The sequence below is a fragment of the Plecotus auritus genome (assembly GCF_963455305.1).
Source record: "Plecotus auritus genome assembly, chromosome: 9".
NCBI lineage: Eukaryota > Metazoa > Chordata > Mammalia > Chiroptera > Vespertilionidae > Plecotus > Plecotus auritus.
The window spans coordinates 119,620,885-119,643,886 of NC_137783.1; the positions used below are offsets into that span (position 1 = coordinate 119,620,885).

The following is a 23,002-nucleotide window of genomic DNA, read 5'->3' on the forward strand; positions in this document are numbered from 1 at the left end:
GTCCAACATTGTTAGGCTCAAAGTTTGTGTTTGCTTCTGGCTGGCAGGACCAGTAGTCACCCAACGGGTGGGGTGGGGTGAGAGGCGAGGCCTCAAGGTGGTGAAGGTTTCCGCTCTGGCCAGTAACATGTTTTAAGTCAGCTCTAGTACAGGCAGGTCTTTATTTCAGAACACTATCTTATGGCCATCCTTCCATCTATATAAGGCTCCATGTCTCACACCCAGTGCCTGCTCTTCCTTATAACAGGGCCCAAGGTGTGGCTGCCGTGGAAGTAGCCGTCCTTGGAGCTCCCCTGGGAATCACAGCCACCACCACCTGTCCCGCTGGAGTGGGACCCAGGGGAGGTTTGCTCAAGAAGTCCCTCCTTCCTTTGATCACTTTCTCCCACCTCCCAATTTCCGAATTCTTGGACTTGCCCCACAGCTTGGTAACCACAGACAAATGGGAGGGAATCACCAGACAGTGGGCTAAGTGCTACATTGGACAAATTTAGGTTCAGAGGGTTGGAGGGACCCCTAGGAGATGGACAATGTTCTTGGAGCCAAAGGAAGAACCCCCGGGGTTAACGGGAGAAAGGGCAGGATTAGGGAGCCTTCTGAGTTTCAGCTGGATTTTAACCAAGTGGGCTGGGCTGATGCCTCTGGGGCTCAGTCTCCTCTACCTGCATTCGGAGTGAATAGGCAGGTGTCTTATTTCATCTCCTAAGCATGGATCTGAGCCAGCTGGAGCCTGTAATCATCACCCAGCCCCCAAGGGAGTATTTCTGGGGAGTCACCCATGCAGGCAGACTCCCTCCCCGGGAGTGATGTGTCCAGGGCATTAATTTCATTGTTGACTCATACACATTCCCTTCACTCACTCCCTTATCTCTTTTAACATCTAGAGGCACCGCCCCTTGGTTCCGCTGTGAGAAACACAGCCTGACACTGCCGAGCCAAGCAGGGTGCTCTTCATGAACACGTGGCAGGTCTCCTGGGTGAGGATGATGCTGGACCGCAGAGGGGCAAGGGTACCGGCCTGTTCTGCTCCCCCCGTGACATAAACCCAGGTGGCAGGACGCCAAGGGGCAGGCTGTGCACTGGTTTCTTTCCGAGGTGCAGTCATCGGTTGAAGAATTAATCTGCCATTTGCAGTATTACACGGACTTCTCAATTCAAAAACAATTGTTTCTAAAGCAGTTTTTGTCTTGGCCAACATGGCTTTAGCTATGGGGCAGGCTGGGAACCCCTGGGGGGTTGCAAAATGAGTCTGGAAGAGGATCACCAGCTTAGGGGCAGGGCACCCCAGGTTGGTCAAGGTGGGCACTGAGATGGCAGGATGCAGGGACTCTTGGCATCTGCTGGGTGTCTGAGTCCTGAATCAGGGAGGCTCCTCCGCATCCAGGGTGGGGTCTCAGATTCAGAACCCTGGGGACAAAAGCTGGCAGCACTTAGCAGGCATGCCAGGATCCTAGCTGAGCAGGCAAGGGGCAGGGGCAGGCCACAGTATTGGGGCGGAATCAGGATTCACCGTCTACACAGAATGGACGCCAATGCTCACATGGGAGCCTAGGTCTTGCCTCCCTCACCTCAGCCCCCTACACTCCAGGCTTGGAAATAAACTTTCCTCTCAGCGGGGAGGGGTTTTCCTGTTTACCATAGGCTGTGTGCTGCCTTGCTCCCAGCCTGCCGTGGCAGACCTGCAGGGGTCAGGTAGTTAGTCATGGCAGCTGGGAGAAGCAAGGGCAGCAGGAACCAGCAGTTTTGATGCTGTTTGCAGAACAGGGAAGGAGGGTAACACAATTCCACTGAAAGCAACTCAGGATACAGGCCCCTTGCAAAGAGTAGCAACTGTCTCTTGGCTGAGGGTTGCAAAGCCTCTCTTGGGGGGCTCAGTAGCTCCTCCAGCACCTCACGGGCCTGGAGAACAGAACAATCCCTTTCCCTGCTTTTCCTCCATGCCTGTCATTATGGTGAATTACAAGGCTCCCGTGATGACTATGGAGAGGCAGATTGATTTGTTCCTTCTGATTGTCGCTGTGCTGAACTTGGCCCGGGTGATGGGCGCCCAGATTTCACACCTTATAATGGCTCTGCCAGGGGTGGATGTTAGCACGATTGGGACTTGACACTTCAATAAATCAGAGACATCCTGCCGTGGAGATCAAAGTTCAGAATTGCTTGAATTGATGTTAGAGCAGGTGGGAAACTGGAGTCCAGGGCCATGAATCGGATGGATAGTAATTGTCGTTCAGTTTGTAGGGCCTGAAATGCCAGCTTTTCAAATGATATGACATCAATTTAAGTAATTTGGGCTCCCAGTTACCTAGCTCTTTCAGTATTACTGATTCTGGGAAGTGTGATTCATGGTCTAGCTCAGTGGTTGGCAAACCGCAGCTCGCGAGCCACATGCGGCTCTTTGGCCCCTTGAGTGTGGCTCTTCCACAAAATACCACGTGTGGACACGCACGTACAGTGCAATTGAAACTTCGTGGCCCATGCGCAGAAGTCGGTTTTTAGCCTGGGCGAGTCTATTTTGAAGAAGTGGCGTTAGAACACTCAAGGAGCCAAAGAGCCGCGGTTTGCCGACCACTGGTCTAACTTATGCTTCTTGTGGGGAAAAAACAAAACAAAACACCAACACAACCTTGCTTGTATCTCTGGTGTCAGACGGTTGTGTTTGCGCAGAATTTGCATCGATGGGTGGTCGGCTTTCATGGGAGTGTAGATGACGATTTCCTGTCCTACCTGGATATGCTGGTGAGTCCCCAGCCACACTTCAGCCAGGACCTCTCTCCTGAGCTTCAGACTCATTAGCAGGTGTGTCATGGCGCTGTCCCTCACACACAGCGCCGAACCTGGGTTTTAACACAGGGCACTAGGCTTCTGACGAGGTGGGAGCGTGCTCTGCTTTCTCATGGCTGCTCACATCCAGAGGAAAAATCTGATCCATATGGAGGAGTGAACGCTTTTCAAAAGTATATTGTAACTTTGAGATACAGTTCACTCATTTAAACAGGATCATTCAATGATTTCTTTTTAGTATATTCCCAGTCATGCAACCATTAGCCAATTTTAGAACATTTTTATCACCCCAAAAAGAAACCCTGTACCCATTAGCAGTCATTCCACCTTCTGTCCCCATTCCCTGACCCCCAAGTAACCACTAATCTATATTTTATTTCTTTTTCAAAAAAATATTTTTTTATTGATTTCAGAGAGGAAGGGAGAGGGAAAGAGAGCTAGAAACATCCATGATGAGAGAGAATCATTGATTGGCTGCCTCCTGCACACCCCCTACTGGGGAGCGAGCCCACAACCCCGGGCATGTGCCCTTGGCCGGCATTGAACCTGGGACCTTCAGTCCTCAGGCCCACACTCTATCCATTGAGCCAAACCAGCCAGGGTTATATTCTATTTCTATAGATTTGCCTATTCTGGACATTGCATATAAATGGAATCTTATATAAAGGGCTTCTTTCACTTAGTATAGTATTTTTTAAGTTTCATCCATGCTGTAGCATGTATCAGTGCTTCATTCCTTTTTATGATGGAAAAATATTCCACTATATGAGCATACTACATTTGGTTTATCCATTCATCAGTTGATGGACATTTGGATTGTCTGTACTTTTTGGCTATTAAGAATAAAAATGTGGCTATTAAGAATTTTCATGTACACGTTTTTGTGTGAGCATGTTTTCATTTCTCTTGGGTAGATACCTAGGGTGGCATTGCCGAGTCACATGGTAGCTCCAGGTCTGATGTGTCGAAGAGCTGTCAGGCTGCTTTCCACAGTGGCCGCCCCATCTCGCATTCCCACCAGCCGTGTCTGAGGGCTCCGCTGTCTCCACGACCTCAGCGGCACTTGCTGTTCTCTTTTTGATTAAAACCATCCCAGTGGGAGTGAAGTGTGGTTCTCATTTGCGATTCCCTGATGGCTAATGATATTGAGCATCTTTTTGTGTGCTTTTTGGCCATTTGTAGATCTTCTTGGCATTGGTTTTTCAAACCCATAGAGTTCAGGGCCCATCTCCTCAATTCTGAGCATGGGTGGAATGCTGGCTGATAATCAGAGAGGTGCGCGCTGAGGAAGTCTCATTTTCCCATCTTTTTTAATATTGGCGGGGAGCGCTGGAGACATGCTGCATCTTGTATTAGATGCATTTTGTTCTGAGGAATGACTGTGTTCCTGAAATATTTCCTGTTAAGCAAATCGTCATAATCTTTTTTTTTTCTTGAAATACAGAATTTTATTTAGAAACTGCTTAAAGTAGGAAAAAACAAAAAACAAAAAACAACCCTGTCTAGAAAGACCAGGTGGAAAATGGGTTCCCAATAAAATGGAATTTTAGGGTGACAAAAGTCTAAAGGCCACAAAAGAGAAATAGCACCACTGTTATTTGAACAGTGGCTAGTTACTTGCATTTTTGGCATTGTTAATCACTGAATCTGGGTTTCTCTCTGAATTTCACACAGAGCATGCACTACACAACCATTTATAATAAAATACCTGCGTTCAAAACACATTTTAGACAAACAACCACCATCAACAAATGAATACAATTACATCAGAGGCTGAACAAGCTCAGTAGTGGGTGACACACATTTTGCAGAATTCCGCCAAACAAAGGAACTGAATAGGCTGTAGGCAAAGCAAATTAGGGGTGTTAAGGAATGAAATAGTTTAAATATTAATAATTAATTCAGACATGGTACTGTATTTTCTGCAAAAGAAACGTAACATTTAGTAACATGCTAACGAATTTTATCTCCAAAGAGATTAGTGCATTGGCAAAGTATTCTGGTAACAGTGGAGGGCTGTGGACAGCAGGTACCAGAAACACCCAGCCTTGCAGATCTCAAGGTAGCGATGGCCTTCACTGATCACTCCCTTTGTCAGAAGAGAACTTGCAGCATGATCACCTGCCTGCTGAACTTTCACTCTAAGCAAAACTTTAAGGACCCAAAGAGGAGTCCCCAGTGGGCAAGGGATGCAGAAAAACATGTTAAATGTAAACTTAAAAGACAGCAAAATGGGACAGAAACCCCCATTCAAATCCCAGAGATGTGGGCAAGTCCCCAAAAGTAATTGTTAGATTTTAAAACTGAACACACCGCATTTCCCAAAAACACAAGACACAGAAATTTCAGGGGTAACTGGAAAAATCATCAGATAAATGCTCAATGAATATCAAGCTATTCAACTCAAATATCTCAGGGCTGAAACATACCCTTTATTCATTCAGCCAACAATGCCGCTTGCTTCTTAGCAGAGATGCAATTGGTCAAGGACACCAAATGGCTTTAGAGAGCAACTTTTTAAATTTTCCTTCTGGGCCAAGGTTAGGCCTATGAAGCCTATGAAGATTCAAGCAGCCGTGCACGGCCTGTGAACAGCAAGTTCTAAAGGTTCCAAGGTCTGGCCCTTCCTTCCCAGACACAAGGGCAACACACAAACTCTCCTATCAGGTTAAAATTTATATTTTAAAATATGCAAACATAATTTAAATATTCTTAAGGCATTCATTTATTAAAACATTCTCTGCCAAGATTTCACATTAGCTTAAAATTAAAATCAGTCTTTACATTTCACTACTGAGATATCCACCTCAGTGTATCACATAAAAACACCTTCTCCAGCAATCAGTGTTACCAGCATCCATATGGTGAGCCCATGGTCAGCTTCTTTGTTCCCTAAGTCAGTGGTCAGCAAACTCAATAGTCAACAGAGCCAAATATCAACAGTACAACGATTGAAATTTCTTTTGAGAGCCGAAAACCGACTTCTGCGCATGGGCCACCAAGTTTCAGTTGCACTGTACGTGCGCGCCCGCACGTGGTATTTTGTGGAAGAGCCACACTCAAGGAGCCAAAGAGCCCCATGTGGCTCGCGAGCCGCAATTTGCCGACCACGGAACCAGGGCAGTGGTCCACAAACTGCAGCTCGCGAGCCACATGCGGCTCTTTGGCCCCTTGAGTGTGGCTCTTCCACAAAATACCACGGCCTGGGCGAGTCTATTTTAAAGAAGTGGCGTTAGAAGAAGTTTAAGTTTTAAAAATTTGGCTCTCAAATCGTTGTACTGTTGATATTTGGCTCTGTTGACGAATGAGTTTGCCGACCACTGCCCTAAGTGAACCAACTAGATGTTAATACTGCTCTGCTACAAGGTAAAAGCTCCTAACTCAAACTTATTGAAAAAAGAATGAAACTTCTGCAAAGTGCACTTTAAGAAGAGGTACTTTTTGCTTATGAAAAGAAACCAGTGAGTCCTCTAAAAATAATAAAAGGGAGTATTTTACAGTTAAGCACATGATTTGGAGTGAAGAATTCAGATGTTGCTCTGCTGGTCCAAGCTGTTAATACTCTTCTTGTTCCTCTTGTGGGCCCCCTTCATCAGGTATGACAAAGCCTTCATCTGTGGCATAGAGAATGTCCACAATCCTCTGCAATACAGGGTTGTTTTCCCCCTTGTTCTCCTGGCAAATCAATGTTCCTTAGTTTCCAAAACAGAAATCTCTTTTCTTTCTCCAAGTCTTCGACAGTAAGTTTCAATATGTTGACCTGCTGCATCAGTTCAGCTGCTTCGTCGTCCCCATTGCCCACACCAGGATTCTTTCGCACCACACGTGGGCCAGCCTTAGGGGTTGCAGTAGTTCTGTGTGTAGCAATGGGCCTCTGTGGAGCTGCACTGCTAGAGCTGAGAGGTTTCTTCCGTTTGTTCATAGCTGGAGCAACAAGGGAAGGAGCCACTGCAGTTTCTTGACCTTGTCTGGCAGCTACAGGGTCATAGTCTTTTCCATCACAGTTTGCATCAAAAAACTTCTTGAACCACTGAATTAAAAATTGTCCTGAAACTTTCCTTTTACTAATCTGTCCACAGGAATTATTTTGTCAACACCCATCCTCTTAAAACCTGCTTGTAGTATTTTGAAGTTCTGGATGTGTTCATGTTCTAGCTTAGCTTGAAATTTCACTTTCTTCAAGGCAATGGAGCCAGGGAACAGCTTGTCCATAAACTGACAATAGGCAGCCCCTGAGCACAACTGTTCGACCTTTGTCAGATTCAACTGCAGAGACTCATTGATCCAGGCCAGCATGTCATGTCGACTTAGGTTATCACTGGTGACTTACGTTGAATATATGTTCACTGCCATCTTCGGCTCACGGCGGAACCACGCCCACTGCCGTGCCTGGCTTGGGTTCCGTCTTCATCTCGTTCAAACAGTCCAACCCCGCCCGCCCGCGCGATGACCTCCGTCATAATCTTATTATATGATGGGCTTTCATTATTAAATTGGAAATTTTTTGGCTGGAATACAATTTTAGTCCCAAATTGTTTTTAAAAAATCACACCAGGAAAATAGTGATGATTTAAAACTTGTAGGTTTAAGTGAAATGTGGGAATTCTTAATGATATGATATGACTTTGCAGATAATAATAGTAACACCAATGATAGCAATGACATCAGGGATGAGCACTTGGGCTGTGCTGTTATGGGCCAGGCTATGTGTAGCTTTATATATGTTAACTCATTTAATCTTCCTAACTACCCCATGAAATAGGTATTATTAGCATCTTTGCCCCTTTCCAGGTGAGGAAAGTAGAGGACAGAGAGGCCAGATAACGTGCCCAAGGCCAAGGATAATGTACTAGTTAAGGTAACACTAGCTGCTATAACAGATAAGCCCCCACTTCTCAGGTGCTTAACATAATAAAAAGTTTATTTCTTGCATATATCAGGACCCAGTGGCATCTCTTGGTTGGCTTGCCTTCCACCTGGTCATTCAGGGATCTAGGCCCCTTTCATCTTACGGCTCTGCCTTCCTCTAGGTTCTCTGAGTCCTCGCCAATCAGCCAGTGGGTGACAAAGAGAACAAAACTGCAGTGGGAGGTTTTTATGGGCCAGGTGTCGACATGATGGGTATCACTTCTGCCCACTCACCACTGGCCAGAACTCAGTTATGTGGCCATACCTACGTGCAAGAGAGGCCAAGAAACATCGTTCCGTTGTCTGCCCAGAGGGAAAGGAATGAGATTTTGCAAATACATCCATCGTTCTGCCATTACTAGCAAGTGTAAGACATGGGATTTGAACCTAGGCAGTTTGGCTCCAGAGATTTGCTCTTAACTCACACATTCTACCACCTCACTGTGAACAGTGACTCAAAGTCTGAGAAGAATGTGGAGAGTTGGAACAGGTTTTTACTCGGTTTTCTTCCCACATGTAACTGTGTCTGGTGGCCTGAACGCTGTGCCTGGGAATTTTGTCGGTCACCGATTTCAGAAAAGAATAGCCATGAGAACTAATATTGACTGAGTGTTCACTGTGTGCCCGACACTGTTCTAAGCTTTTTACATGTTCTATTTCATTTGATTTTCACAATAAACCCATGAGAGAGGGAATTTTTATTATTCCCATTTTCCAGGTGAGGAAGCTGAGGCAGAGAGCTTGGTTATGTGTCCCTGGGCCTGGAGCACCTCATGTGAAGCCAGTGTGCTGGGTGGGGACGGAAGGAGAGAGGAGGTAAGAAAGCCACCCAACATACAATTCACAGCTGAGCCAGAAACTTGTTTGGAGTCAAACAAATCGATTCCGGAAGTCATTTATGAGACAATCGGGAAAATGTAAACACTCACCGGAGATTTCGATGACGTCCGGGAGTCACTGCTAACTTGTAGGCTGCGAGAACGGCAGTGTGGTTATATTAAAAAGGAAGAAACCCTGATCTGTTCTAAATATACACTGCAGTGTTTATGGATGACATGATACAATGTCTAGGGCTGGCTTCCAGTGTCGCAGTGTAGAGGTTGAGGTGTCGATGGGCACACGTGGCCACGCGTTGCTTATTGCTGCAGAAGGATGGTGGGTACCTGGAGGATTGTTGTGGTACTAGCCTCTCTACTTTGGGGCATATTTGAAACTTTCTGTAATTACAATAAAAGAGAAGACTTGAATGATTTAGACTTTAATGAATAGTCTGTCTGTAGCTGCCCAGATAGTACGTGAAGTGATGTGGGTGGGCTCCGAGCACAGACGTGTTTGCTGAAGAACAGCTGAGCAGCCTGGGATAAAGTTTAGTAAAGCAGGCCTTCGGGGACTCTGTTTGGAGCCATGGGCCAGTTTTTGAATTCTGATTCTGAGCTGTTCCTGAAGGCAGCATTGAGAAGAATTGAGCTCCTGAAGATGAGCCTGGGGCCTCCAAAAGGCAGCAGCACAGGCCTCCTGAGTGAGGGAGAGACCAGGCCAAAGTCTGGGCTCTGCCCCGGCCAAATGGCCTCAGCACAGGCTAGTTGTGCAACCCGTGATGAATATCTTGCTGAAAGGTACAGCACGGCCCCAGGCCCCAGCTGCACTTTAATTAAACAGTGAAAATCCATCAAAGACTTGGCCTCCTTAGCGGGCCAGTTCTCCTGAGTCCCAGGTGAAGCCGGCTCTGGGCTGGCCACAGGCCAGCAGGAAGGTGGGCTGTAGGCCCTCCCGAGTCCCTGCCTAAAATCAACAGCCAACGCTCAGCAGCCCGGCTTCCAACCCGATGCAAATTAAACGTGGTATTTGGAGATGGTATTAAATGTCCTAAATCAATATTCCAGAGACAGGACCAGAACAATTAAAAACCCTGGTTTCCTCCCCAGATTACTGGAGTGTATATGAGTATAAGTTTTTAAATTTACTTTTAAAACTCAGCAGATTGAGAAAGATGGGGTCTACTTGGGGATGCTCTAAGCACAGTTTATTCCATCAGCATCTTTTCCCATTTTTACACGTTTCCAACATATGTCAAGCACTTAGGGCTTTCATATATGATGTCACATTTAATCCCTACAAGTAACCCTAGGAGGTCATCATCCCCATTTTACAGATGAGGAAACTGAGGCTCAGAGAGGTGAAGTGACTTTCCCAAGGACTCTCAGCTACTGAGTGGCACAGGGATTTGAATCAGTTTCTGCTGTAACTCAGCTGACTCTTCTGAATAGTGTTTATTTTTCATTCATCAGTAATAATTAACAATGATGAATAAACAGGACAATAGTAACTGTTTAATAATTTATCTTTTCCCTAGTCTTAAAAGGTATTGGCAGTTTTTCTAATCTGTCTTTGTTCAATAAACATTTATTTAGAGGAAGCCTGGTGGAGGGCAGTTTCTGGGTTCTGGAGCCCACCAGACCACCTGGTCCCACCACACACTGGCTATGTGGCCTGGGACAAGTTCTTCAGTCTCTCTGAGCCCCTGTTTCCTTATGTGCAAAATGGGATGCTACTAAGACCCCCTCAGAGGGTTGTCATGGAGATGAAAGGAATTCATCCTTGCAAAGTGCTTAAAGGAGGACCTGGTCCTCGGTGGGCATTCCATAAATAGGACTTCAGTATTTAGAAACTGATTCAAATCCCTGTGCCACTTAATAGCCAACAGACCTTGGGCAAGTCACTTCACCTCTCTGAGCCTCAGTTTCCTCATCTGTAAAATGGGAATGACGACCTCCTGGAGTTAGTTACTTGTAGGGATTAAATGTGACACTGCCGAGGTCCTGGAGGAAGAGCTGTGTCTTGCTGTCAGGGAACCTACCTCTTATGTTTAGCCAGCTGATAGCATCGCCTCTATTTTAGTTAAACTAGCTAAAGATGTTTATGTTTATATAAAAATTTTAAAGAGGCCAGAAATATAAACTGAAAAGTAAGGGCCCGTTTCTACTTTCGTATTCTCCGGCGACAGAGATAATAGTGTAGTCTATTATTATAGCAATGATAACAGTAATAATAGAATGCATAATAATATAATAATAGCGTAGTATCACAAATGTTCTATTTTGCAAGTATATGTACTTGTTTTGTTTTTGTACAACTGGAGTACCATTGTCAAGAGTGTTCAGCAGTTTATATTTTTTCACATACCTGTTCATCTTGAGTATCTTTCACATATGGATTTATCTCATTTTTTAAACAACTTTATGCCCTGACTGTATGTGCCACAGTAGAATTAACCAGTTCCCTACCAACGAACATTTCAGTGTTTGGTAGTGTTTTGCTATTCAGAACAATACTGCACTAAGCATGCTTGCAAACAAATAAAACATTTCGATACCTGTTTATCTGTACAACAAATTCTTAGAGGTGGAATTTCTGAGTCAAAAGTTAGGTTTGAATTTTGTTGGATATCACCAAATTGCTCTCCAAAAAGGAAATGCAAGGGAAGAAAACAGCCTACCCACATGTTAAAACTCGCATTTCTTGCTAAGAATTGTCTTGAAAAGAGGGTGGAAACTAAAAGTTACTACGATCTCTCATTCTATTGGAAATGCTTTTCCTTAGCCACAAATTTTTAGGCATCGAATTCTCAGGCTTCTGGTACAGACAGAATGTTCTGGATTTCAAGGCAAAAACCCTGTGTATTCTTAACTGTCTGCCCACTCCCAGGCCCCCTGTTCTCTGAAGGAAGATGTCTTGTTTTCTCCCTTCCACTGTCAGGATAAAGAGACCCCACACTTTTCTGGAATGGACGCTCTTTGCTGCAGAGGCTTGATTTCTCACTGGTGCAGAAGGTCATAGGAGAGGATCCTCAAGCAGATGTCTGAGGCAGCCTCACTAAGTGATCCACCAGCCCAGCATAGGCCTTTCCCCCTCCCTGAATTCCTCCAGGCCCGGAAACAGATGGGTCCTGGCAGTGTCTGTCCTTCTGCCTCCAGTCCCTTTGACAGGGAGAGATGGGACTTGGTAACAGACTGACTTCCTTTTAGGGATGACTGCTCCACCAACCCCCAGCCAACCAGGAGTAGAAAACCCAGTGACAAAGATGATAAATTGTGTCCAGGAGAAGGAGGGGAGGGTGGGAGAGGATGGAATGACTCATGAATCCCTATATCCTCCAGTTACATTCCAAGAGCTGCCTTCCTTAGGGCTTAAATCATCTCTAAGAGCAATACCCGGCCAGGCTGCGCTGCGGAGGAAGGCCAGCTGATGTTTGCTGGCCTGGGTGAGGGGGACCCAGTGAGGAAATGATCCTGGAATTTTCTTTTGGCCAAATCTTTTGAAGAGGCTGATGACCCTGGCTGCCCCTGGGAACAAGACAGTACATTTCTGCTCTCAGGGGGCGTGAGGTCTGGCCTCTTGGGACCCCTGTGCTCCTATGCCTAGCCCATGCCCTAGAGCCATGGTTGGCAAACTGCGGCTCGCGAGCCGCATGCGGCTCTTTGGCCCCTTGAGTGTGGCTCTTCTACAAAATACCACGGCCTGGGCGAGTCTATTTTGAAGAAGTGGCGTTAGAAGAAGTTTAAGTTTAAAAAATTTGGCTCTCAAAAGAAATTTCAATCGTTGTACTGTTGATATTTGGCTCTGTTGACTAATGAGTTTGCCGACCACTGCCCTAGAGACAAACATAGCCTGGTGACCCTGGGCGAGTCACATCATTTTTCTGCACCTCAGTTTTCCCCTCTGCAAAATGGGAATGAAGAAAACTTACCTTAATTAACAATTTCTGGGATTGTTAATAATGAGAGCTAATTCACGTCAAGTGCTTAGCATGGAACCTGGCACACAGAAAGCACTTCATACTACTTGCTAGTATAACTGTTTTTTCTACCATTCCTCTCAACCCATTTTGCAAATAAAAAATTGGCAAGTGTCTGGCTGTGGCTCTCACCCTTGCCCATGATTTGTAATGATGTTAGCGAACATTTCTATACAGTTTACTGTGTTCCAGGGTTATGTATGTTGACTCATTTAATCCTGCCAAACCCTTTCAAGCAGCTATGTGATAAGGTCTATGATTACCCCCATTTTATGCATGAATAAACTGAGGCACAGAGAGATTGAGCAACTAGCCCACAGTTAGTAAGTAAATGGTAGAACCAGGATTCAAACCCAGATTCTCAGCTCTAGTATCTATTTCCCTAACCACTATGTCATCCTACCTCTCAGTATATGCTTCTACATTTCCACAGGAAGGTTTTCCAAAGAGTTTTTCTCTTTTTGCTTGAGTCAAAATAAATAAAAGATGTTGGCTTTTCTTATTATAGCAAAATAGGATTATTAAAAAATTGGAAAATAAAGAAGAAGATAAAAGTTTTTATCTATAGTGTTACCACCTACATCAGTGGTCTAGATGAAGGGCCAGTTCCTTCTTATTTCTAATCCTTTGTGGACTGTGATGTCCTACTGTGTGTGACTACTACACAGCTCGTGTAACCTGTACCTCTCCACTCAAATTTACTACACTCAAGCTGGACTATGCCCTGTTCAACTACACAATTCCATGGACATGTACTTGGATGTCACAGCAATATCAAATTGCTAAAAGTTTCTAAATGCATACTATACAATTATTTTGATAACAGGTAACACAGTTCACAGATGGGGAAAGGCTGTGAATCATACTGAGTAGCACTGGCCTAGACAGACACTGTTGATATTTTAACATATTTATTTCCAGTATTTTCCCGTTTTTGTTTATTTTTAGTCTATATACACATTTCTTTTTTTTCCCATTACAATGTTACTATAAACAATTCTTGAGTATAATCTTTAATGATTATAATGTAATAATAATATTCCACCTGGAAGATGTACCATAGATTACCAACCTATTCCTTCCATCATGGAGTTTGGTATGTTTCCAGTTTTTTGCCCTGAAAAAAATACTATGGTAAACAGTTTTAGTATAATTAGTTTTCCGTATTTAATATTATTTCCATAGGGTAGATTGCCTAGAATGAAATTACGGGGTTAAACAATATGAAGGCTTTTAAATTTCTTGATAGATATTACCAAATTTCTAAAAGTGATGGACCAATATATGCTCCCAGCAGTAGTCTGAGAGTTCCTGTTTAACTACATCTTCGTCTACATTCATTATTATAATTTAATTAATGGAAACAGCCTTAATTGTTTTTGATTTATTTGATTACGTTGAGGTTGAACATTTTCCATGCATGTAGCCACATGTATATTTCCTCTTTTGCTTTATACTCAGTTGGACACTAGAATAAAATTATCTGACTTTGAACAGATTTCAAACTACTTTAGATTGAAAGCCAAGTAAATCCATACGTGCAGTCTGCGTATTGACATGGGGTATCTCCACTGTCTAGGTCCCTCCCCTTTTCTCTGCTGCTGCACTAGGGAATGCTTTTATGTGACCTTGACGGTCCTCAGCTTTAGAAATACCCATCTAAATGTGTACCAAATACTGTGCAGCAGTAATGTATGTAGCAAGTGTATGGGACTGTTATGGTTCAAATGTTTGTGTCCCCTCATAATTCATATGTTTAAATCTTGCCCCCACCCCCACCCCCTGCCCAAGTGATGGTATTAGGAGCCAGGACCTTCGGGAGGTGATTTGGGGAAGATTAGTGCCCTTACAACACAGGCTTCAGAGAGAGCGCCCTTGCCACCTTCCATCATGTGAGGACATAGCAACAGGGTGCTGGCTAGGGACCAGGAAGAGGGTCCTCACCAGACATACAGGTGGTGCTTTGAGCTTCTAGCCTCCAGAGCTGTGGGAAATACACTTGTGTTCTTTATAAGCCACTATGGTATTTTGTTATATATTTTGTTATAGCAGCCCAAACGTTTTAAGACAGCGATGTTTCTCGAGTATTTTCAATTATTTCTCTTTTTTTACCCCCCTTTCTCATTGTGTGTGTGTGTGTGTGTGTGTGTGTGTGTGTGTGTGTGTTTACAGTTTGAGCCTATTATGTAAGTGTTATAGTGTTATACGCCAGCTTGGATCAATCAATTCTGGAAACTACAGATCCATTGGAATTTCTGATGTGTTTTGTTAATTATGGGGAAAGTAGGAAGCATTTCGAAATCTGGATGGTCGTAGGAAATTCTAGATGCCGGAACACAAATATTTACCATATTCCTGTGTGCTGTATGCTACTCTAGCAGCATGGGCAAAGTGAGGGCTATGGAGTGACGAGGGAAGTTTGGGCTGAAGTCTGGCACCAAATGTTGACCTATATTTCCCTTAAAGGGGTTTCTTGAGGATTTGTTCGCTCTTTAATAACATTAGGAGATATTTATCAATAAGACAATGATTTCTCAGTAAGCCCCAAAGTGTGCCCTTTCAAAATATAGTATATGCCAGTGGCGGGGTGTATTGGTGGGGGTATAGTGGTGGGGATGGGACAGTGACTCCCACCTTGACAAGCCTCGGGTCCCCTCCCTGGGTAGGTAGTTTTAAACAATGCAAAAGACCATAATTGGAACATATAGTGACTTTATAGGCTCATAATTATAACTAGCTAAAATATGTTGGCACTAAGGGAATTTAGAATGAACATCTAATTTTATATTTGGGAAAGCTATTAATAAGTGTCCACAAAAAAGGCACACTATGTTCAAATTAGTTTGGACGAAGCTGGGTTAAAAAAGCTTCTCTTCCTGATTTTAAAGCTTACTATGCTCTCTGAATTTCCAAAGCAGCGGCAAAGCGAGATACAGTGTACACTTTTCCTAACTTCTTTGCCTATGGGATCTTATTCTTTTTTTTAATATATTTTATTGATTTTTTACAGAGAGGAAGGGAGAGGGATAGAGAGTTAGAAACATCGATGAGAGAGAAACATCCATCAGCTGCCTCCTGCACACTCCCTACTGGGTATGTGCCGGCAAGCAAGGTACATGCCCTTGACTGGAATAGAACCCAGGACCCTTGAGTCCGCAGGCCGACGCTCTATCCACTGTGCCAAACCGGTTAGGGCAGGGATCTTATTCTTTAAGAAGTTTCTACTAGCCTCTTGCAAATAGTGTTCTACAGCACACACTAGACTAGACTATGGGAAATGCTGGAGCCAGCCCAGCTTCTGTGGCATTGATGTTCACGTGGCGCATGAATTTTCAGAAGCTGGGGGCCATTGTGCTGAGGTATGAACCCGTCGGAGAAATGGGAATAATGGCCCTTAATTTATACGGGTTGGTTTTTGAAATAATTTACCACCAGCTCTCCTTTCTGCCAGTGGTAGACCAGTAACCTTGGGGAGCAATGCGACTGGGAAACCATGACCACAAGTCAATCTTAAATGGCACTACAAATGTTTCTCCCTCTTACTGAAGTGGGAGACAGCCCAGTAAGTGAAGACATTTTCCACAGCTGAGGTTAGGGGGCCAGTAGCGCACAGGAGTGAAGTAGAGTGTAGACACGGGAGTACACCTGCCCGCGTCAAATCCAGGCACTGCCATTTAATTAGCTGTGTGGCTTTGGACAGTTAGTCAACCCATTATAATTCTCAAGTTCCCCAACTGCAGAAGAAGGACCATAGTGTCACCCATAGGGTTGATGTAGGGATTAAAATAGACGTGAAGTGCTCACAGTTTCCTATATTCATTGAGGTCCTGGCAGGAACAGCTGGCACACTCCATGGAGCAATTGAAGAGAGTAATGAAGGGGCCTTGGCAAAAGTGTGGGAGGGGTTGAAGGAAACCAAGGATGGTGAAGCACCCCAGGGCTGACAACAGCAGGGAACAGTTACTACCCTTGGGCCTTAAGGGACAAGGGGAAGGGGTACTGACCAGTAGCTGGGGAGAAAGCTGTCAGTGAAGATCCATTGCCAGCTCATGGCCCAGTAGGGAGAGGGAGTCAAGAACTAAACACCCTGACCTCATCCACTGGCCAAAGCATGGTAGAGTGTGGAGGTGGAGCGGCAGATGGATACCTAGCTCCAATAGTAAGGGCTCAATACGTGTGAACTAATTGTGATGGTACTGTGCAGCTAATGGCCATTTTTCCCCTTGGTCACAAGAAATTCTACAGGATTGCTCTTTCTCACTATCGTGTCACTTTTGAAACATTGAACGTTTTCTTTACCTCATTGTGCTGTGGTTTCCTACTCTCTTTACAGAAGCGGGCCATACTACCGGTACCTTTCTTATGATGTAAGACAGTGAGTTAATACGTGTCAGACACAAAGAACAGTGCCTGGCACATAATAAGCTCGCCATAAATGTGAAGCAATGAGCTAGTTCTCTGCCTCGTAACTTCAGAGATGTCGACTGGTACGTTCTGCTTTGTTGCAGATAATACATCTAAGAAGGAGCTGATTTTCCTCCTGGGTCTGGCCTTCTATCTGAAGCTTTCATACCTTTCTGATTTTGTGATTCAACTGTTGAGTCTCCAATCTGGGCCTCAATTCTGTCCCAGAAACCCGAAATACATTTTCTGATGTTTACGGTAATTTTTTGTAATGTACTTGGCACAGTTGAGGTTTTGTGTGTGTGTGTGTTTTAAAAAATCCCTTTCTCTAACCTGTGGTTAGCACTGCCCATTAAATCTTTGTGCTAAAACACATCATCAGCCCCACTAGCACATGTCTCTGCTGCCTCCCTCCCTCCCCGCAGAGGCCAGTGTGGGGCCACTCTAAGTCCTGTCTACTTTTCTCTGTTTCATTTCTCTGTCTGTCTTCCAAGGCTTCATTGTGGAATTCCTACTCACGCTGCCTTTTCCTTTACCCCCTTATCCCACCCCCTGCCACTTCTATTGATCATCATGGAGGGAGGAGGGGGAGGAGGAATCCTCTTGCTTCTCCAATTTTGCCATGAGCAGCCGAGCCCGTGGCTTTGAGATCACCAGGATGGGGAGCAGTATCCTGATGCATCTTCTAGTGGGTGAAGGAACACTACATAGCCCTCAGGGGGGCTGACTCCCCGAGAGCTCCCCATGCTGATGATAGGAGCCCCCTGTCTTCCAGTGCTCAGCTGGCTCTGAGCATTTCAACTGTGTCTGACGGATCCTGATGTGGTGACACCCAGCCAGGATCAGCCAAGTACATGAAGTATGTGTTTCACATTTATGCAGTGGGGCTGGGGAGAAACTGATATTTATGTAAATACAGCTAATAGGCCTGTTTCTTTATATTCAAAATAAGGGATTACCAGTTTCTCATGTGGGTTTCTGAACTAAGCAAAATTTTGGAAAAGATAGCAAAGGAGTTAAAACTTAGTTACTCCAACACATGACTGATTCCCACTAAATAGCTCTGATGGTCTAGGGTTAGTTTGGTTACTCAGCTGACCTGGATCTGCTGACTTCAGGTTCCTGTCAGCTGGCTGGTTTCAGGGTTGTGGTGTGGCCCCTAGTTAAACCTTCAAACGTATTGTATATTTATTGTGCAAACATGTTCATCCAAAATACCTTTTGGAGAGAGGGAATTGTGCCTCTTTTTCCCTTCCCACCAAGTGTGCTGTCATCTATGGCAGAAGTGAGACCAGTTCTGGAAGGAGCAGCATGTGGAAACCCGAGTTCCCTGGTGCTATATTTTTAGCTGTTCGGGAGCATTGGCCTTTCTTATAAACTTACACCTCAGGCAACTGCCCAGATGGCTCACCATTTAATATGTCTCTCTCTCTCTCAATCTCTCTCTCTCTCTCTCTCTCTCTCTCTCTCCCTCTCTCACCCTCCCTCCCTCCCTCCCTCCCTCCCTCCCTCTCCCTTCCTCCCTCCCTCCCTCCCTCCCTCTCCCTCCCTCCCTCCCTCCCTCCCTCCCTCCCTCCCTCTCTCTCTCTCTCTCTCTCTCTCTCTCTCTCTCTCTCTCTCTCTCTCTCTCTCTCTCATTAGTGGATAATACTTAGGAGATTTGCCAGGACCTCAGCTAGGCCTATACATAGTATGTTTATTCATTTGTTCAGCAAACACTGGGCATTGTTCCAGCCTGAATTGCCATTGGATTTTGGGATCGCATTTTACAGCAGGATATTCTTGGGCACCAGTGTGTGGTGGTAAAGGGATCATGATTTAAGGAGATCAGCCCGTTTGTTGGAGGAATGCTGGTATATTCACTTCTCTGGGGATGTCAAGGAGGGTGTCAGGGCCCCAGGAAAAGGTTCAGTCCTATAGGAATTGGCAATTACTCTCAGCCTGGGAAGGCCCAGGAGGGAGAAAGGGGGAACATCCTTGGTGCTGGAGTCTAATCTAAGAACTTGAAGGTGCCAGCCGTGGGCATTGCTTTTGTATCCTGATTCTTCTGCAGTGGGCCATCCCTTCATGGGCATGGGGTGGCAGCTGGCCAGCGCCTTGTGCCAATAATTAGGTGGGGACTCAAGAGGCTGCTGAGAGTGGAAAGTGCTGAATTTGTCCAGTTTGAGGCAGCGCGGGTGGCCCTGCTGGCTGCCAGCTGTGGAGCTTGAGTCATTAGGGCCCCCTGGCCAGCGTGCTTGGGATATGTGACAGAGCCGAGAGCTTTTTTGGTCCTGGGACCTGACCCTAACCATCCTCATCTTTCTTGGAGTTTTACGAGCTGCTGTCTGAAGTCACTGAGGAAGGCTGTGGAAGGCGAGGCAGAAGACCACTGTGATGTAATTGACATGGTTCTCACACGGTCCATAGGGGAACATTAATGAAAATCACTCATATATGCCTAGATTTATGGTTTACAAAGGAAGAAATTTGGGCTGTGTCAACTCCCAGCTGGATATCTATGTACAAACCACTTAAACCCTCTTAGCCTCAGTTTCCTCATGTATACGAGAAGGATAATAGAAGTCACTGCCTTGCCCATCTAGTGGGTTTTTCATTCAAGAGAGTGAAGGAAGGGCAGAATGGAACACACACATGCAAAAGCAGGGCTGGGGCAGGTTTGGAGGAAAGGCCAGGAACACAGTTTTTGACTTGAGTGGCAGGTGAGATGGTAAAGAAAGGTGTTCTGTTCACCAGGTTTCCTCAAATTGTAACATATACCTTTCAGTGGCTATTGGAATTGCTTTGCTGAATTCAAATTGTACTGTAATGATATTTTCCCTGATTACAAATTTAACACATGCTGATAGGAAAAAAATTAGAAAAAAAATTCAGTATAAAGAAAAACAAGTCTTTTCACTGTTAGCATTTGAATGTTTTCTTCTCGTTATGTATATATCTAATATATGATTAATTAATTAATTACATTGAAAAGGCTTGGGTCCCTCAATTAAATATATATTATGCATATACAGATGGTCCCTGACTTACAATTTTTCAACTTTACAGTGGTGTGAAAGTGATACTCATTCAGTAGAAACCGTACCTTGAATGTTGAGTATTGATCTTTCCCGGACAGTGACATGTGCTAGGACAGTGGTCGGCAAACTCATTAGTCAACAGAGCCAAATATCAAGAGTACAACGATTGAAATTTCTTTTGAGAGCCAAATTTTTTAAACTTAAACTTCTTTTAACGCCACTTCTTCAAAATAGACTCGCCCAGGCCGTGGTATTTTGTGGAAGAGCCACACTCAAGGGGCCAAAGAGCCCCATGTGGCTCGCAAGCCGCAGTTTGCTGACCACGGTGCTAGGATATTCTGTGTGATGCTGGGCATTTGTGGGGAGCACAGCTCCTGTCTGCGACATCATCACACGGGTCAACAGCCGGCATTCTTGTGTGAGGTGATTTTACCCAACTGTAGGTTAAGGAAAGTGTTCTGAGCACAGGCTCTGCTGTAATGTTTGGTAGGTTAGGTGTATTAAATGAAGTTTTGACTTAGGATATTTTTACTTATGATGGATTTATCTGGATGTAACCTCATTGTAAGTCAAGAAGAATCTGTGTATGTTTTTACAAATTTTGAATCATATTGTATATCAGGGTTTTCCAGAGAAACAGAACACATGTATTAATGATACATACACACATGCATACATACATATATGAAGATATATATTGTAAGGAGTCGCTTCACAAGATTGTAGAGCAAACTTGTCAAACTCTTGGCCACGGGCCACATACGGACCACAACAAATATTTTTGCAGCTCAGCCAATATAACAGTATGTAAGAAATGTTTAATAAAAATTTTGTAACTTAATTTTTACAATATCCTGTTATACATAACTAGTGGCCTAGTGAAAAAAAATTCATGCACATTAAAAGGGAATTAATTAGAGGAAATATTTTAATATTGCTATTTGCCCTTTCTCTATAATAGAAGTGTCAGAGATGAAAGAAAATTAGTAAAATGTATATGAAAATCTCTCTCCTATCAGAGTCTGGGGTGCACCATGGGACCCAGAGTCAAGTCCCCACCCACCCACACGCGCCTCGAAATCATGCCAGACCAAGACCTGGCCGGCCCTACCCACATTGGGCAAGACCCAGACCCAGCAGGCCTCACCCCCATCAAGCCCCATTGGGTGGCGGGGGGGGGGGGGGGTGCAGCCTCAGGTCCCCCGTCAAGCCCCGCTGGGCAGGGGGCACGGCCTCAGGTTCCTTGCCCCGGCCCAGCACCACGCAGCCTCAGGTCCCTGCTGATCAGTCATTACGGCATCTTGACATGGTGACCATTTTCATATTAGCCTTTTATTATTATGACTAGAGGCCCAGTGCACGAAATTTGTGCACAAGAGGGTCCCCTCAGCCCAGCCTTCACCCTCTCGCAATCCGGGACCCCTCAGGGGATGTCTGACTGCTGGTTTAGGCCTGATCCCCAGGATTCCTGCGGGATTGGGCTTAAACCAGCAGTCGGACATCCCTCTCACAATCTGGGACCACTGGCTCTTAACCATTCACCTTCCTACCTGCCTGATTGCCCCTAACCACTCTGCTTGCCTGCCTGATTGCCCCTAACCACTCTGCCTGCCTGCCTGCCTGCCTGATTGCCCCTAACCACCTCTGCCTTGGCCCCCGCCACGGCTTCGTCTGGAAGGACATCTGGAAGGTCATTCAGCTGTCCGGTCTAATTAGCATATTATGCTTTTATTATTATAGATTATTAATAATGAACTACAACATTCGCTAATGACTGATTACTATAATCATGTTGCATTCATTTCCCTTAGGTGCCTTAGGCACAGGCGCATTTCTCTCCACTAATACTAGCAGCGAATATATTAGCAGCTGATTGCCACATCCTTAGTCTTAGACTGACTTGTTTGGTGTGCACAACAGGAAATATTTTACTTTCGGAGAATGAGAAAAATAGGTTTATTTGTGTTACGCTTATTAATTTGTGCAATTCTTCAGTGTCTAGTAAGTTAATCTTCAAAAAAATATTAATTTTTATTAAAATGTTTTATTATTTTATGTTAACAATTACTCATTTATTTCAGCCCTTTGTATTCAGCATGTCCCTATCGAAATAAATCTATGTTTCTATGAAAATTGAAGCTTTTGGTTTTTTTGCGGCCCACATAAACTTAAACCTTGTGTATTTGGCCCGTGTTAGCCTTTGAGTTTGACATGCTTGTTGTAGAGGCTGGCAAGTTTAAATCTGGTTGAGTAGGACAGCATGCTGGAAACTCAGTTAATGCTGCAGTTTTGAGTCAGAATTCCTTCTTCTAAGGGAAATCTCAGTTTTTGCTCAAAAGGCCATCAACTGATTAGCTGAGGTCCACCTACATTATGGAGGGTAATGTCCTAAAGTGAACTGATTATAGATTTTAACCACATCCACAAAATTCCTTCATCGCAACACTTATTTTTTGATTAAATAACTGGGTCCTATAATCTAGCCGAGTTGACACATAAAACATCACATACGATATACCCCAATTTTGTATATTGATTTTATTTTTACTTCACATGTCACGTATATTTTTTCATAACACCAAATGCTTTATAAGAACTTGATATTTAATGACATTGTGTTTTCACCAAATGGTTTTGCCATGATTTATTTAGAAAATTTCCTTTTGTCAGATATTTAGGTTGTATCCAGTTTTTACTGTAGATATAATATTGTGATAAACATTTTCTTTTTAGGTATTTTTTGTTAGTCCCTAGAATATATAATTAACAGGAAATTACTGGGCCAAAAGCCAGGAAGATTTTAAGGTTTTTGATATACATTGCTAAATTTTCTCTAAGACATTGCTTCTTAAGCTATAATCCTTGCCATCTTTTGTGAGAAATGCAGATTCTTGGGCCTTACCCTAGACCTCCCTAGAATTTTAATTTTAATAGGTCCCTCATGTGACTTGTTTGCACACTGCAGTTTGAGAGGCACTGCCTCAAACAATTTTGTACTGATATGTAATCCCACCATGCTATGGTCTGAATGTTTGTGTCCTCCCAAAATACATCTGTTGAATTCCTAATGCCTAATGTGATGGTATTTGTA

The 23,002-nt window shown here is 44.3% G+C and overlaps 1 protein-coding gene and 1 pseudogene across 2 annotated transcripts in view; one reads left to right on the forward strand and one right to left on the reverse strand.

Moving 5' to 3' along the window:
- The window catches only part of PARVA (parvin alpha), a 152,064-nt gene that overhangs the window by 11,215 nt on the left and 117,847 nt on the right, over positions 1-23,002 (forward strand). The gene's annotated exons all lie outside the window — the stretch shown is intronic.
- LOC308258211 (microtubule-associated protein RP/EB family member 1-like) lies at positions 6,340-7,137 on the reverse strand (annotated as a pseudogene). Its single transcript has one exon. The product of its transcript is annotated as a microtubule-associated protein RP/EB family member 1-like (transcript).